This window comes from Octopus bimaculoides, chromosome Z (assembly GCF_046866305.1).
Source record: "Octopus bimaculoides isolate indiv1 chromosome Z, ASM4686630v1, whole genome shotgun sequence".
Taxonomy (NCBI): Eukaryota; Metazoa; Mollusca; class Cephalopoda; order Octopoda; family Octopodidae; genus Octopus; species Octopus bimaculoides.
The window spans coordinates 26,216,675-26,231,979 of record NC_142944.1 but is presented as its reverse complement, the minus strand read 5'-3'; the positions used below and the strand labels follow the sequence as shown (position 1 = coordinate 26,231,979).

The 15,305-nt window shown below is 40.5% G+C and overlaps 2 pseudogenes; one reads left to right on the top strand and one right to left on the bottom strand.

Annotated features, from left to right (window-relative positions):
• The first annotated feature begins 839 nt into the window (after window positions 1–839).
• On the top strand, window positions 840–1,740 carry LOC149132181 (uncharacterized; annotated as a pseudogene).
• An 11,821-nt stretch (window positions 1,741–13,561) lies between these two features.
• Window positions 13,562–15,075, bottom strand: LOC149132180 (uncharacterized; annotated as a pseudogene).
• Between the last annotated feature and the right edge of the window lie 230 nt (window positions 15,076–15,305).

The window sequence follows — 15,305 nt, the reverse complement described above, 5'->3', positions numbered from 1 at the left end:
ATTCATAGACAGACCTTGAATGAAATAAGAGTTGAAAATAAGTGGATGTAAATGCACTTGCGAGTTTTCTATGCAACAGAAACGAATGTTGGACAATTTTAAACCAAATCATCATCATCATAATCATCATCTTCATTGTTTAACATCCACTTTACATGCCGGCATGGGTTGAATAGTTTGACATGGAGCTGGCTAGCAGGGAGTTGTCTAGACTCCAACCATCTGTTGTGGCATAGTTTCCACAGCTGGATGCCTTTTCTAACATTAACCGCTTAATAGAATGTGCTGGGTGCTTTTTATGTACCACTGGCATGGGTGCTTTTAACCAGCACCGGCACAGGTGCATTAATGTTGTCTGCATATTTTTAGTGCTTATTGTACCTACACATTTGCCATACATAAAGACTATATTCTCCATTAACCTTCCAGTGATATACTACACCTTTTATGTGTCCAAAACTTGCACTGGGTACAATGTATGGAGTTTCTATCAATATCCTTCTTAAATATTGAGCAGGACCATCTCCCAGAAGGGACTTGTGATTTATCAATTTTCCTACTTACTGTAGAAATAAAAAAATATGCAGATCTTCCATATTTGTTGTAATTGTCTTACAGATATGTATATATATATATAAATATATATATATATATATATATATATATATATATATATATATACATATATATATATATATATATATATACAGGGTGGGGCATAAATACTGTTACAAAAGTTCAAAACTATTTTTCATAATAATATTCAAAGAATTCTAATGATTTATTTGAGTTAAATGATAGTTTATTATATGTTTTCTTGTATTTCAGAAATTAAATATTAAAATTTTGTTCCAGTGTCTGTTGAATGGAAGAGAAAATTCATCATAGAGCAACATGAGAAGGGCATGTGTCCACCTGAAATATCCAAGTTAGGGAAAAACCTCAAAATTAACAGAATGTTGATAAAAAGGACGATTGATCTTTACCAGGAAACTTCTTTGATCAAAGATAGACAAAGATCAGGCCGTCCCCGCACCTCCAGAACACCTAAACTCATCAAAAATGTTAGGGAAAAAATCAGACGAAATCCAAGAAGATCCATGAGGAGAATGGCAAAAGAAGCACAAACATCGCCAAGGACTATGCGGAGGATATGCAAAAGTGACCTAAAGTTGTCACCCTATAAACTCCAATAGAGACAGCTTCTATCCACGCCCACAATTGAAAAGAGACTCAGCAGAAGCAGACTCTTGTTGAACCGTATTAAAGATGGCACGCTCCGTAACATCATCTTTAGTGATGAAAAGTTATTCTCAGTTCAACAGTCTCACAATCATCAAAATGACTGAATCCTTGCTGAAAGTATTGAGGCAATACCTGGTAATGCAGGAAAGGTTTTCAGAACCCCAAAACCAGCATCAGTGATGGTCTGGGCAGCCATTTCTGAAAGAGGGAAAACTCCACTTGTTTTTGTCCCTCAAGGAATCAAGATAAACAAAGAATGGTACATCGAGGACATTCTGGAAGGTGCGTTGATACCATGGTGCAATTCCATGGTGTACGGTGATGAAGTTTGGACTTTCCAACAAGATGTTGTGCGTGCTACTATAGATGACTTCCCAAAAAGACTTTGTTGTGTTGTGAAGGCACAAGATAAACATTTTGAATAAAAGTTACACCATATTGTTCCTTGGGCATTTGCAAAGCATATTTTGTAATAGTGGGTTGTTAAATAAATTTTTGTCGGGATAAATCTGTGTTTTATTTTGTAACAGTATTTATGCCCCACCCTGTATATATATATATATATATAGGAGAATTTGTTTTTGAAAATGCACCTAAATTTGAAAAACTTGTAATTGTTTTTAAATAAATTTATTTACATATATACCAAACTAGTTTCAACAATTTTTTTGTTTATCAATGGTATAAACATGCAATGGGATTTTAGAAATTTAAAATTCAGAAGTAGAAAACGTGTTTAATGATTAAATGTTTACAAAATTCAATGACAAGGGAAGACAATATCAAAAATTCTTCATGCTGGATACGTGCTCTCTCAAAAGTGTCGATCCCCTCCTTAACCTGCTTCCTCCATCTGTGGCAATGACAGGCATTGTTCTCCCAGTCAGTGTCCTGCATATCACAGGCCTTTAATGAGGACTGACACAGTCCTTAAATCGCAGCCTTGGTTTCTACCAGAGTCTCCTTCCATTCACAATAAATTTTCTATGGAAAATACTTGGCAAACTTGGCTGTCCGGATCACTTTGTATCTATAATTAAATCATTTCATGATGGGATGGAGGCTTGGGTCAATGTTGGTGATGGCATAGCTGGACCCATTCCTGTAGAGAATGGTGTCAAGCAGGTGACATCCTTGCCCCAACTCTCTTTTCTTTGTACTTTGCTGCTGCTTTTACTCATGCTTTTGCTAAGGTTAGCTCTCTGGGAATATATGTCAGATATTGATCTTCTAGCCACCTCTTTAATCTTCGCCGATTTGCTGCCAATTCAAAGGTTCTACAGTCTATTATTCGTGACTCCTTTATGCAGATGACATCGGAATATAACATTTTGGGTGCATGAAATAGTACATAAAGATTATACACTCACATATAGTTTTCATTATTCAGGTAGTGTTTGGTTGGTGTCTTTCTGTGTGGATTGTTGGGATGGTAGTTCTAGTGGTCTTGGTATTGTTTTTTGTTCAAATTTGGTTGGTATTTTAGAATAAAGCATTCTTCCTTGGCCTTATGAAAATGTTCATTTTCTGTCCATAGTTTGAAGAAAGGGAATATTTTGAAATTTCTTTTCTCACATTTTTCGAAGTGTTCGCTGCAAGTTGTGTTTCTAATGGAGGAATCGTGGATTTGTTGTTTATGTACCCTTACTTTCTCATATAGTCCAATGCCTGTTTCGCCAATGTAATATTCTTTGCATTTGGGGTATGTGGCACAATAAATTAGGCTTCTGGATTTGCAATTCATATTTGCATTTATTTTGAAAATGTTGTTGTCTTTAAAAGTAATTTGTTCTCTTTCTTCAATGTAATCACATGTTCCACAATGAGAGTCACTACATTTTTGAATTCTCTTTGTTGTTTCTCTAGTTGTAAATCTTGCTTGAGTTAAGAACTTTTTAGGTTGGGTGCTTGACATCTGCTATAAATTATTTTATAATCTGTTATTAATTTGTTCAGTTTTGATGATTGTTGAAGAACTGGGAGGTATCTTTTTGCAGTATTGATGATGTCATGATTTCTTGGGTTGTGGGTGATGATAAAAGAAATGCGTATGAGTTCATTTTTATTTTTGTTTTCCTCTGATGTCTGTAGTTAGGATGTTTTTTGCTTTTGTGATTGTTGTGTCAATTAATCTAGTGGGATACTTTTGTTCTTTTAGAAATATTTTTAATTCTTGTAATCTTTTATCCTTAATTCTGCATCTATTACTTTAGTGCAAATTCGTTTTACCATATTAAAAGGTATGTTTCTTATGGTATGTAAGGGATGGGAGGAATGAAAGTTCAAATATTGGTGTGTGTGTCTGTAGGTTTGTAGAAGAAATCTGTTTTTATGGTGCTATCTTCTTTAATTAGAAGTGTCTAAAAAGGTAATTCCTTTGTGTGTTGCTCCATGGTGAATTTTATTGAGGTATGTAAATCATTTAAAAGTGAGTGAAAGATTTCTAAGTCTTCTTGGTTTTTGGTCCAAAATATAAAACAGTCAAGGATAAACCTCTGTACCTTGCTTTCGTTGACATGGAGAAAGTCTTTGACAGGGTCCCCCGATCCCTCATCTGGTGGTCAACGAGGAAACTAGGGATAGAAGAATGGTTAGTGAGAGCTGTGCGAGCCATGTACAGAGATGCTGTCAGTAAGGTGAGGGTTGGAAATGAGTACAGTGAAAAAATCTGGGTAGAGGTAGGGGTCCACCAAGGTTCTGTCCTCAGCCTCCTCCTATTTATCATAGTCCTCCAGGCGATAACAGAGGAATTCAAGACAGGATGCCCCTGGGAGCTCCTCTATGCTGATGACCTTGCACTAATTGCTGAGTCACTATCAGAACTAGAGGAGAAGTTTCAGGTGTGGAAGCAAGGACTAGAATCGAAGGGCCTTAGAGTCAACCTAGCTAAAACCAAAGTCCTAATAAGTAGGAAGGCAGACAAAACACAAACCCCTTTGGGTAGATGGCCCTGCTCGATCTGTAGAATAGGAGTGGGTAGTAACTCTATAAGATGCACCCAGTGCAAGCTATGGACACATAAGAGGTGCAGCAATATCAAAGGAAGGTTAACTAGGAAGTTAGTTTTTGTATGTAGCAGATGTTCAGGAGCAATAAATACTGTGAATGTGCAGAAAACAACTTCTGCCACATTCCAGGGAGAAAAACTAGAAGTAGTTGATAGCTTCCGCTATCTAGGTGATCAAGTTAGTAGTGGGGGAGGGTGCACTGAAAGTGTAACTGCTAGAATAAGAATAGCCTGGGCAAAGTTCAGACAGCTCTTACCTCTGCTGGTGACAAAGGCTCTCTCTCTCAGCGTAAAAGGCAGACTGTATGACGCATGTGTACGAACAGCCATGCTTCATGACAGTGAAACATGGGCTGTGACTGTTGAAGATATGCGTAGGCTCGCAAGGAATGAAGCCAGTATGCTCCGATGGATGTGTAATGTCAGTGTGCATACTAGACAGAGTATTAGTACCTTGAGAGAAAAGTTGAACTTACAAAGCATCAGTTGTGGTGTGCAAGGGAGACGATTGCGCTGGTATGGACATGTGGCGAGAATAGATGAGGATAGCTGGGTAAAAAAGTGCCACAACCTAGCGGTTGAGGGAACCCGTGGAAGAGGCAGGCCCAGGAAGACCTGGGATAAGGTGGTGAGGTACGACCTTTGAACATTGGGCCTCACTGAGGCGATGACTTCTGACCGAGACCTTTGGAAATATGCTGTGCGTGAGAAGACCCGTCAAGCTAAGTGAGACCTAAATCCAAGGCCTCTTCCAGGGGTATAGCCACTTGTGAAGACCTGTTTAGGCAAGTGAAATCGGAATCGAAATCGAACTAAACTCGATGACTGGCACCCATGCCAACGTCTCCTTCATTGGACACGAAACTCGGCTTGTGAAGATCTGTTGGGGCAAGCGAAAGCGAAATTGTGATGGCACCTGTGCCCAGCGTCGACTTCCTGGCACTTGTGCCAGTGGCACGTGTAAAAACATTTGAGCAAGATCGTGCCAGTGCTGCTGGACTGGCTCCTGTGCAGGTGGCATGTAAAAGCACCCACTACACTCTCTGAGTGGCTGGCATTAGGAAGGGCATCCAGCTGTAGAAACTCTGCCAAATCAGATTGGAGCCTGGTGTAGCCATCTGGTTTCACCAGTCCTCAGTGAAATCGTTCAACCTATGCTAGCATGGAAAGTGGACATTAAACGATGATGATGATGATGATGATGATGATGACGATGATGATGATGATTCAAATACCGTTTCCACATTTTTTTTTTTTATATAAATGGAGAATTGTTCAATAAATGTTTCTGTTAGTTGGGAATAGAATTTGACCTCTACAAAACCCATTATGAGTGTTGCATAAGTGAGGGCTACTTTTTCCACCATCAACATTCCTTTTATTTGAAAGTAGAAGCTGTGGTCGAAGAAGTGATTATATTCCAGTATTAATTTTACCCTTCCAAAATGAAGGTTTTTGAGAATCTTATAGCTTCAATTTCTAGGTCATGTGGAATATTAGCATATAGACTAGTTACATCAAAAGCAACAAAAATTGTCTCCTGCTAGACATTTTTAGGTATATAGTTTAAAAAGTCCATATTGTCCTGGATAAAGGTTGGTATCATTTTGCATAAAGGTTTGAACTATATCTATTAAGTTGCTTAAGCATTGTGTACTGGATGCTGATCAAATGCATGTATGTGTGTGGGTGTGTAAATGTAGTGTAGATGTATATATATATATATATATGTGTGTGTGTGTGTGTGTGTGTGTCTATGCATATGTTTGTATATTTGTCCATGTGTGTATGCATGTGCATATGTATGGACATATGTGTGTGTATGTATATATGTGTGTGTATATATATATATATATATATATATATATATATATACACGCGTATACACACACACACACACACATATATAAATGTAGGATAGTGGTACAACAATGTACCAATATTGACTGGAAATAGCAGTCGATAATATACAACGCTATAGTAAAGCTTCATTGTATATATATATATATATATATATATATATATATACTGACAAAGATGTTGTGGGTGGCGAACATAAAAAATTTCATCTTACCTGCAGGAGGAACATTAAACAAATGTACAACCCAGATGTGGATAATCTAGGACCTAGGTTTTAAACTTTCCAAATTATGTTTGTTAACGTAAATTTGATTAGTTCTCTTCAGCTAGATACACCTAGACAAAATTTCAAATGTTGCTACATCAATGCCAGTATTACTTGTCTGAATGCCTGGCCGTTAACAGACTGAGAATAGTGAAAAAGTTTTCAAAGAAAAAATTATTAAATAGTGCAATACAGTAGTATTGCTTCCCTGTAAAACAAAGCACCACAGATTAAAGTATAAATAAGATAGTGGTACAACAATACACCAGTATTTACTGGAAATAGCAGTCAATAATATACGATGCTATATATGTGTATGTGTGTGTGTGTTTGTGTGTATGTATGTGTATATATACGTGTGTGTGTATATATGTACATGTATGTGTATATGCATATATGTGTATACATTCAAAGGTATAAGGATTAAGAGGCATGTACGTATATTAGTATGTGTGTGTGTGTATATAGATATATATATATATATATATATATATATATATATATATGTACACCACACCATGTATGAGAACTGAATAGGTGACCTCAGATCAGTTGGCACCCTACCAGTCACCTTTTGACAAGTCACAACAATATTGACCACTCTAAAATATCCCATTTCTTTATTCTTGATGGAATTAACTATCCTTCCCCCTCTGTGCTCAATTACTATTAGTCTTACCTTTATTTTTATTTTTATTTTTCCCTTCTTCTTCTTCTTCTTCTTCTTCTTCTTCTTCTTCTTCTTCTTCTTCTTCTTCTTCTTCTTCTTCTTCTTCTTCTTCTTCTTCTTCTTCTTCTTCTTCTTCTTCTTCTTCTTCTTCTTCTTCTTCTTCTTCTCCTCACATCAGTGTGCATGTATGACATGAAAATGTGTTAAGAGTAAAGTTGGGCATAAAAGGAATCAGATGCAGCATGCAAGAAAGAAGACTCTGTTGGTTTGGATACATGATGCATATGAATGTAGACAGCTGTACAAAGAAGTGCTGATAGCTGAAAGTGGATGGCACTCAGGAAGATATGGGATGAAGTGGTGAGGACCGATCTCAGGATGTTGGGTTTCATGGAGGGGATGATAATACACCAAGGTGTCTGGTGATATCTGGTTCTTGAGAAGATATACCCACCTTAGTGAAACTGAATTCTGGGAGTGTTGTGTGTTCCATCCACATGTAACAAAAAAAATTTCACACACCCACCCCAACAAACCAAACTACATCTCTTCTCTTCCTCCATTTCTTCTTTTTCATGCACTATACTTGTCTTTCACTCCCCAATCCAGTCCTTATTACCCTGCCACTCTGTTGTTCCCCACCTCCTCTATATATATCCACGTTCCACCAGTCATTGCATTCCTCACTCGCCACATTCTTTGCATTCATGTGAAATCCCTACTCATGCACCCTTGGCAATACTCTACCATTCCATCTATATTCTGATACCTGTACATTGAGGGTATGTCCTGGCACTTCATCACCATCTCTCTCTCTCTCACTCTACCATCCCATTTATATTCTGATCCCTATTCCTTGAGGGTATGCCCTGGAACTTCACCACCATCTCTGTCCTGCTCTCTCTTGTACTCTTACCTCCACACTCTTTCATTCTTGATCACTCACTCACTCTCCCTCTCTCTCCCTCTCTCTCCCTCTAACTGGGTAACCATGTATCTCTTCTACAACAAGATACCTGTTTCTATCCCTCTATCACACTCTATCCTCTTGTCACCTAGCACAAGGCCACTTCTTCCAATGCCGCCCACACTTCTCAAAGGATCTTTGTCTTGCATGTTGCTTGGTGACCTCACCAGTGCTGGTGCATCTAATCCACACTGTAGAGAGTTTGGTGTTTGGAGGGGCATCCATCTGTAAAAACCATACCTAAACAGGCCTCACTGCTGCTGGTGTTGTGTAAAAAGTACTCAGTCCACTTTCTAAGGTGGTTGGTGTTAAGAAGGGGATCCAGCCATAAAATCACTGCCAAAACAGGCAGTGAAGCCCAGTGCAGTCTTCTACTTAGCCAGCCCCTGTCAAATCATCCAATCCTTGCCAGCATGGAAAACAAATGTTAAATGATGATGATAGCATATATATTGTACACACATTTATATATTATACACATTACACATAGTAATAATACAAGGTGTTCAAACTAAATTTGAGAGTTTTCATAAACAACAATATTCCATCCAAAACTAGAAGTGTTTTTAGAAAATCAACTAGATTATGGCTGGAAGATAACAGTTTACTCAAAGTAGTTACCCTCAGGTTCTACCATGACCTCAAGACAGCAAATCTCTTTAAAGTATTATATTATTAATATTATTTTACTCTTTTATTTTTTAACTTGATTTAGTCAATTGACTGCTATGCTGGAACACCATCTTTATTTGAAAAAAATCAACCCCAGGACTTATTCTTTGTTAGCCTAGTACTTATTCTATCGGTCTCTTTTGCTGAACTGCTCGGTGTCAAGCAATGGTGGGTGGACAAACATAGACACACACACACACATACATGAGAGGCTTCTTTCAGTTTCTGTCTACCAAATCCACTCACAAGGCTTTGGCTGGCCCAAGGGTATAGCAGAAGACTTACCCAAGATGCCATGTAGTGGGACTGAACTTGGAACCATGTAGTTGGGAAGCAAGCTTCTTATTTCTTTACTGCCCACAAGGGGCTACACACAGAGGGGACAAACAAGGACAGACAAACGGATTAAGTCGATTATATCGACCCTAGTGCGTAACTGGTACTTATTTAATCGACCCTGAAAGGATGAAAGGCAAAGTTGACCTCGGCGGAATTTGAACTCAGAACGTAGCAGCAGACGAAATACTGCTAAGCATTTTGCTTGGCGCGTTAGCGTTTCTGCCAACTCACCGCCTTCTCACTGCAAGCTTCTTACCACACAGCCACTCCTACACCTATATAATAATAATAATAATAATAATAATAATAATAATAATAAATATATGGTACCCTAGGCATAACACCTACATGAACTTCTAACTTGTTGTCTCTTGAGGTCTCTGGATGAGACTTGGATCCAACTTGTACAAATGCAAAACAAAAGTCAAACATAGAATAATAATAATAATAATATATATATATATATATATATATATATATTAGAAATAATAAATTTCTAAATCTCTCAGAGAGACTTAAGCAGTAGTGATGCGATAAAGTAGTTGTATACTGCCAACTTAACGTGACAGTCTCAATAAGGGAATATACTACTGCTAGCCCTAGGAAGCTGGACCGCTTCCTATTAGGCCATGACATATTTCCTGTGTCCTTATCTTTGCGAGGGGGAGACAAACTCCTCCACCCAGCTTAGCCTGCATTCAGGGACATGATTCTGAGATTTTGCTCATCATCAGCCTGAAGTAGCACGACCAGCTAGTTGATAAATGTTTATTATGATCACTAAGGATCGAATACAAAGATGGGTACAATACAGGACAAACAAATAAACAAAATGTATGAGTTCTAAGTTCTTTTAAAAATTAACGATTGTCTTTATAATTATCGAAATTTAAAATTCATATGTTCGTTGACTTTTTCCTTTCTTTTTTTTTCCCTTTTAAATATACAGACATACATATGCATACATACACACACATATCTCTCTCTCTCTCTCTATATATATATATATACACATATATACATACATACACACACATACACACACATATACATACACACATGTATATATATTTTATAATAAAAAGATTGGTTTTTCAACCCGGCAGCCTATAAGGCCCAGCAGCTCACCTTTATTTTCCCGATGATTAGTTTGGGTGACTCACAGCCACCTTTTTCACCACTTCCTTCCATCTCTGTTCATATACTCTAGCTGACAGGGTCCTCTTTTCCAGCCCTATCTTGCTCTTCAGATGGTATTTGAAGTAAGTCAGCAATACAGGGCCGGATATGTAGGACCCTGTCACAAAACCTTCCATTCTTGTCCTTCATATACACTCTTTCAACACTGCTACCGTACAGAAAAACAAGCCTCACCTTCCTTTGAGAGTCCAGTTGGCGGTATCATCTTTATCATAGACTCAGCCGACAGCTGTACTCGTCCCAGATGCGACAACACGTGTTCTACATAAATTATCAAGCTGGAGAGCTGCCGACAATGTACAAAAGCGTGTTGGACAGTTTCACTGTCCTGCTTGCATCTTGGACATGTCGGTGGCACTGCTAAAGTGTGCTTGGATAACTTCTCGCAAACAGGTAGAGCATTCCTGTAACACTGCCAAGTCAGAAATTTTTGGAAATTATCCAAGTACTCCGGCTTGAAGGTTTTACGAAACAGGTTGGTAAGTTGGTTCTCGTTGAACCCCAGAGCCCCTCCTAGGACATCATCGTTTTTCTCCTCCACTAGCCCTCTGTAGAATACCGAGGTGGTATTCCCACAGCCAGCCTTGCCCGTCTTGTGGATAAGCCAGAGTGGATAAGCACTCCTTCTGCCATAAAGTCATAATCTGCCATAAAGTCAGATTATGCCTTCTAATGAGACCGGGTTTAAATCTTTCCAGCGAGGCCGGTCGCAGTAAGAACTCTTCCGCCAATGGACTCCACACCTTATCACCCTCCAGGTGGCACCAGAGATGTCTCAGCCTCAACGCATGTCTGCGCATCATTAGCCAGGGCATCCCCAAACCACCCTTTAGCGGTTCCTAGCAGCACACGGAGCACCTCACAAGTGGCTTTCACCCCCACCACAAAAAGTGGAAGAGGAGTCGTACCAGCTTGTTTAGCCAAGAATCGGGGCAAGGCACGACGGACAGGCAGTAGGTGATTACAGATGCTATAAACACCTGCACCACCTCCGCTCTACTCTTCAAGGACAGAGACCTTCCGGACCACTTCCGTACTATGGCCTCCACCTTGTTCACTACCTCGCTCCAATTCTTCTCCGTCTGGGAGTCTGAACCAAACCAAACTCCAAGCAACTTAACAGGACCATCTGTCCAGTGTCCAACGACACTGGACGATAACGGCTTGTTCCTCCAGATGCCGAGGCGCAAACTGATGGATTTGTCTTTGTTAACTTTTGCTCCTGCCACCGCTTCGTATCTTCGGAGAGCATCTTCTACATGAAGTAGTTGTGCTTCTTTAGACACGATGAGAGTGACGTTGTCAGCATAAGCAGAAGTGAACTTACCGCATCCAATCTCATTAGGGATGTTGCCTAACTTCTCCAGCCTCCGCAGCAATGGCTCCAGGGCCAAAACGTACAGGACCGGAGACAAGGGACACCCTTGGCGAACAGACCGCTTGATTGAAAACGGCTCCATTAGGTAACCATTTATCTGGACGGTGGACTTGATGCCGCTGTACATAGCAGAGACCCACCTGCGAAAGCCTGGGCTTATCCCAGCCGCTTTGAGGACGGCCCCCAGGTACCGATGGTCGACCCTATCGAATGCTTTACTTTGGTCTAAGTGAACCAATGCCCCTCCTTTGCCGGCTAATTTCCCAACCCTGTCTAAGGTGTAGTGGAGAAGGTGAAGGTTGTCCTGGATCGACCTGCCTGGGATTGCACAGATTTGTGCCTTCCCGACAAGCTTCTCTGCGACAGCCGTCAACCTTTTAGCTAACACCTTGGCCAAAATCTTTAACTCTACGTTAAGTAGAGTTATGGGCCTGTAATTACTAATGCTATCCCCCTTGCTTGGGTCCTTCTGGATCAGTGTCACAACTCCCCGGCTTACAGAACTGGGAATTCTCCCATTCTGCTGCCAGTTTGCATAGACGCCTGCCAGGACATCCCCAAACAAGTCTGGTATTAAACGATAAAACTCGTAGGGCAGACCATCCAGTCCCGGAGACTTTTCCCCAGCACACTCGGCCAGCACCCCTCTTACCTTCGCGGGAGTGATCGGGCCTTCACAGCATTCAGCCTCACGTGCTGAGAGTCGAGGCCCGCCAGCTAGGAAGTCCCTTAAGGGCTCCCCGCGCTCAAGCAGACCACCCTCCCCGAACACCCGAGCGAGATGCTGGTCAAAAGCCTTTTGCATCTCCTCCTGTCTATAGATCCTGCGTCCTTGCTCATCAGTTAAAGACTTAATACAGGACTTTTTGCCCTTCTGACTCTCCACACGACGTGCCCATCTGGCTACGTTGATACCCTCTCGTTTCCCAGCGCGTAATTTAGCTAACTCGGCACCCTTCATGTTTGGCATTGAGGTGACGGTACAAGACCGTTCTCGCCGCCATCACTCTGGATGCGGAGCCAGATTCCATTGCCTCATCTAGACTCTTGACTAAGTCCCCCTCTCTTCTAGTTCTATCTAAACTTAGCTGATTGCTAAATCTAATGGACTCAAGACAGATGGCTCTCTTGAGGGCGTGCCACCATCTATTATTAATGATGGTGCCACATAATGCCCTCTGCACTAACTCCTTAATCTGGGAACGGAAAGCTTCACAAGCCAAAATAGACTTGTTCATTTTCCAATACCCAGGTCCCTGTCTATGACACTTATCTATATGAACCTCACACATCACAAGTTTGTGATCCGTGTAAGGCACAATACAAAAATGTGGACAGCTAAAGCTATGCTTATCTCTTTCCTTAACAAAAATTCTATGTACGATCTGTGTGAGCCGTCATTATTACTCCACATCCACTGTGGAACGCTCAGCTCATCCAGTCGGTAGCGGTCTACTAGATTAAAGCTCTCTAGTAGACCCTTGAGGCAAGGATTCCCTTTCCTATTGGTGGAGCCTACACTATCGACGCGTGCATTGAGAATAGTGTTGAAGTCCCCTAGCAAAACTATAGTTTTAGATGTCAATAAAAAGTACTCCAAGTTCCGAAAAAAACCCGACTGCTCCTGTCCATTAGGAGCATAGGCAGCTACCAACCTGAAGGACTGCTTACTTTCATGTGTTACATCTAGGACGACCAGCCTACCTTCTGGGTCCAGAAAGACAGTACATATCTGTAAATCCAAGTTTTTCTTGATAAGGACTGCCACACCTGCACCTCCCCTCCGGCTCGGAGAAATAAATTTCTCGTAACCATTGAGGAGGGGTGAGAACACTTCAGGTCCCTTCATCTTGGACTCGGTCATCACACCCACATCTATTTTATGTGAAATGAGGTCGTGCAGAAAACAAGCCTGTTTCCATTTCGACCCCATTCCACATACATTTAAACATCCTAACTTAATCATTGAGAAAAGAAAGGTATTTACTCATGGTTGTGAGAGGGAGCATGACAGTTTGTGTCTGCCTGCTTCCCTTAGCTGCTGGGCTTTTCACCGGCGTTGCCACCGGGCTCTGGGTTGGTGTGGCTGCCGGGCTAATCACCAGTTTTCCGGATATCACCTCCTGGGTGACGTCTTTGATTAAATTTTCCTTCACAACTTCTTGTAGTAGTTTCTCTCTCCATCCTTCCTCTCCCATTTTAGCGAATCTCATCTCACTGTCCGTACTTTTAAATGTTTTAATTCGTTGGTACGCCTTTATTAGGCGAACCACCTTCTCATTCTTGGCATTGAAAGCCACAATTCTATCAGTGTTTTTGAGTCCTTTTAATGTTGGTGGGTGGGGGATGGCAAAATGCTGGCCTATCAATGTAGTGCCAGCGGGGTAGGCTTGGGGAATTTTTTAATTATTTTATTATGTTGTTCGTCATTGTTGTTAATTTTTGTTTTGTTTAGGGTGGGGAATCTGGAGTATTGGATTTTTTTCTTTTGTGTGTAACCGTTGTGAAATCCATTTCACTTTCATTCACTTGGTTCTCCTCCTCCTCTTTTTCGTTTTTATTTTGTTTTTCATTCTTCTTTTTTTTTCCTCCCTTTGGTTTTCAATTTGGTTTTTTTTCCGGATTTTCCTTGATTGTTGCAGCGTGGGGTTTATGTTTATCTGTGTTTATCACAGCGCTTTGGGGAGGGGCATCAGCCATTTTTTTTTTGTGCAGACAGAGCGAACGTGGCCCTTCTGCCCGCATTTAAAGCATCTAGGCCTATGTCCCTCCCCCGATACATGTATGGTATGCCCCTCCCCTACGAAGACTCTATCTGGTAAATTTTCAAGGATTGTATTATCAGCCTGAATGACCATTTCAAGGCTCTGACCTTTCCAATTTGTTGCCTCTTTTTTTTTCATACTTAGAATTGATAGTTTTCCTTCTACGTCGTAGATAATAGCAGTTGCTACCCAATACACGTCATAACCGTCGGGAATTTCTTCCACCGTAATTTTTGCCGTTCTGTGGCCTAAGTACGTAGGCAGCAGCATTATTTGTTCATTTTTTAGTGTCTGGGTTGACACCTTTTTAGCTATGTTTTCTGACTCGAAGTGTGCTTCTATTGTTGCACTCCTCACTCCTCAGCAAACGTAGCGAATCTTCTTCCATATTGGTGACAAGCACCGTTCAACAATTTCATTCTTAACGTCCATAATTTTCTTTTAAGTTGTACACTTTTGTAGACTACGGTCTTTTTTTTAATGGCTTCGATAGACTCAGTGGGCGGTACCAACTTTGTTATTTCACCTGTTTTTTCAATTAAGTTTCTGAACTGGAAGAGTTTCTCCATAGCTACTTCCAGTTCAATTACGTTGCCGCCTACGGCATCAGAAAAGCTTTGTTTTGCTTGGTTGTCCTTGGTTGTAACAGTATTTTTACCTTCTCCCATCTCGGGAAAGTCGGTCTTTAAAGCTAGTTCAAATTCCATAATGTATGTAAACCTTGTCATAATTGACAAGAAAATAATTTTCAAAAAATAAAGTAGTTGTATACTGCCAACTTAATGTGACAGTCCCAATAAGGGAATATACTACTGCTATTTAGCTTTTTTCAAACAGCTAGTCGTGCTACTTCAGGCTGATGATGAGCAAAGACTCAGAAACATGTCCCTGAATGCAGGCTAAGCTGGGTGGAGGAGTTTGTCTCCCCCTCGCAAAG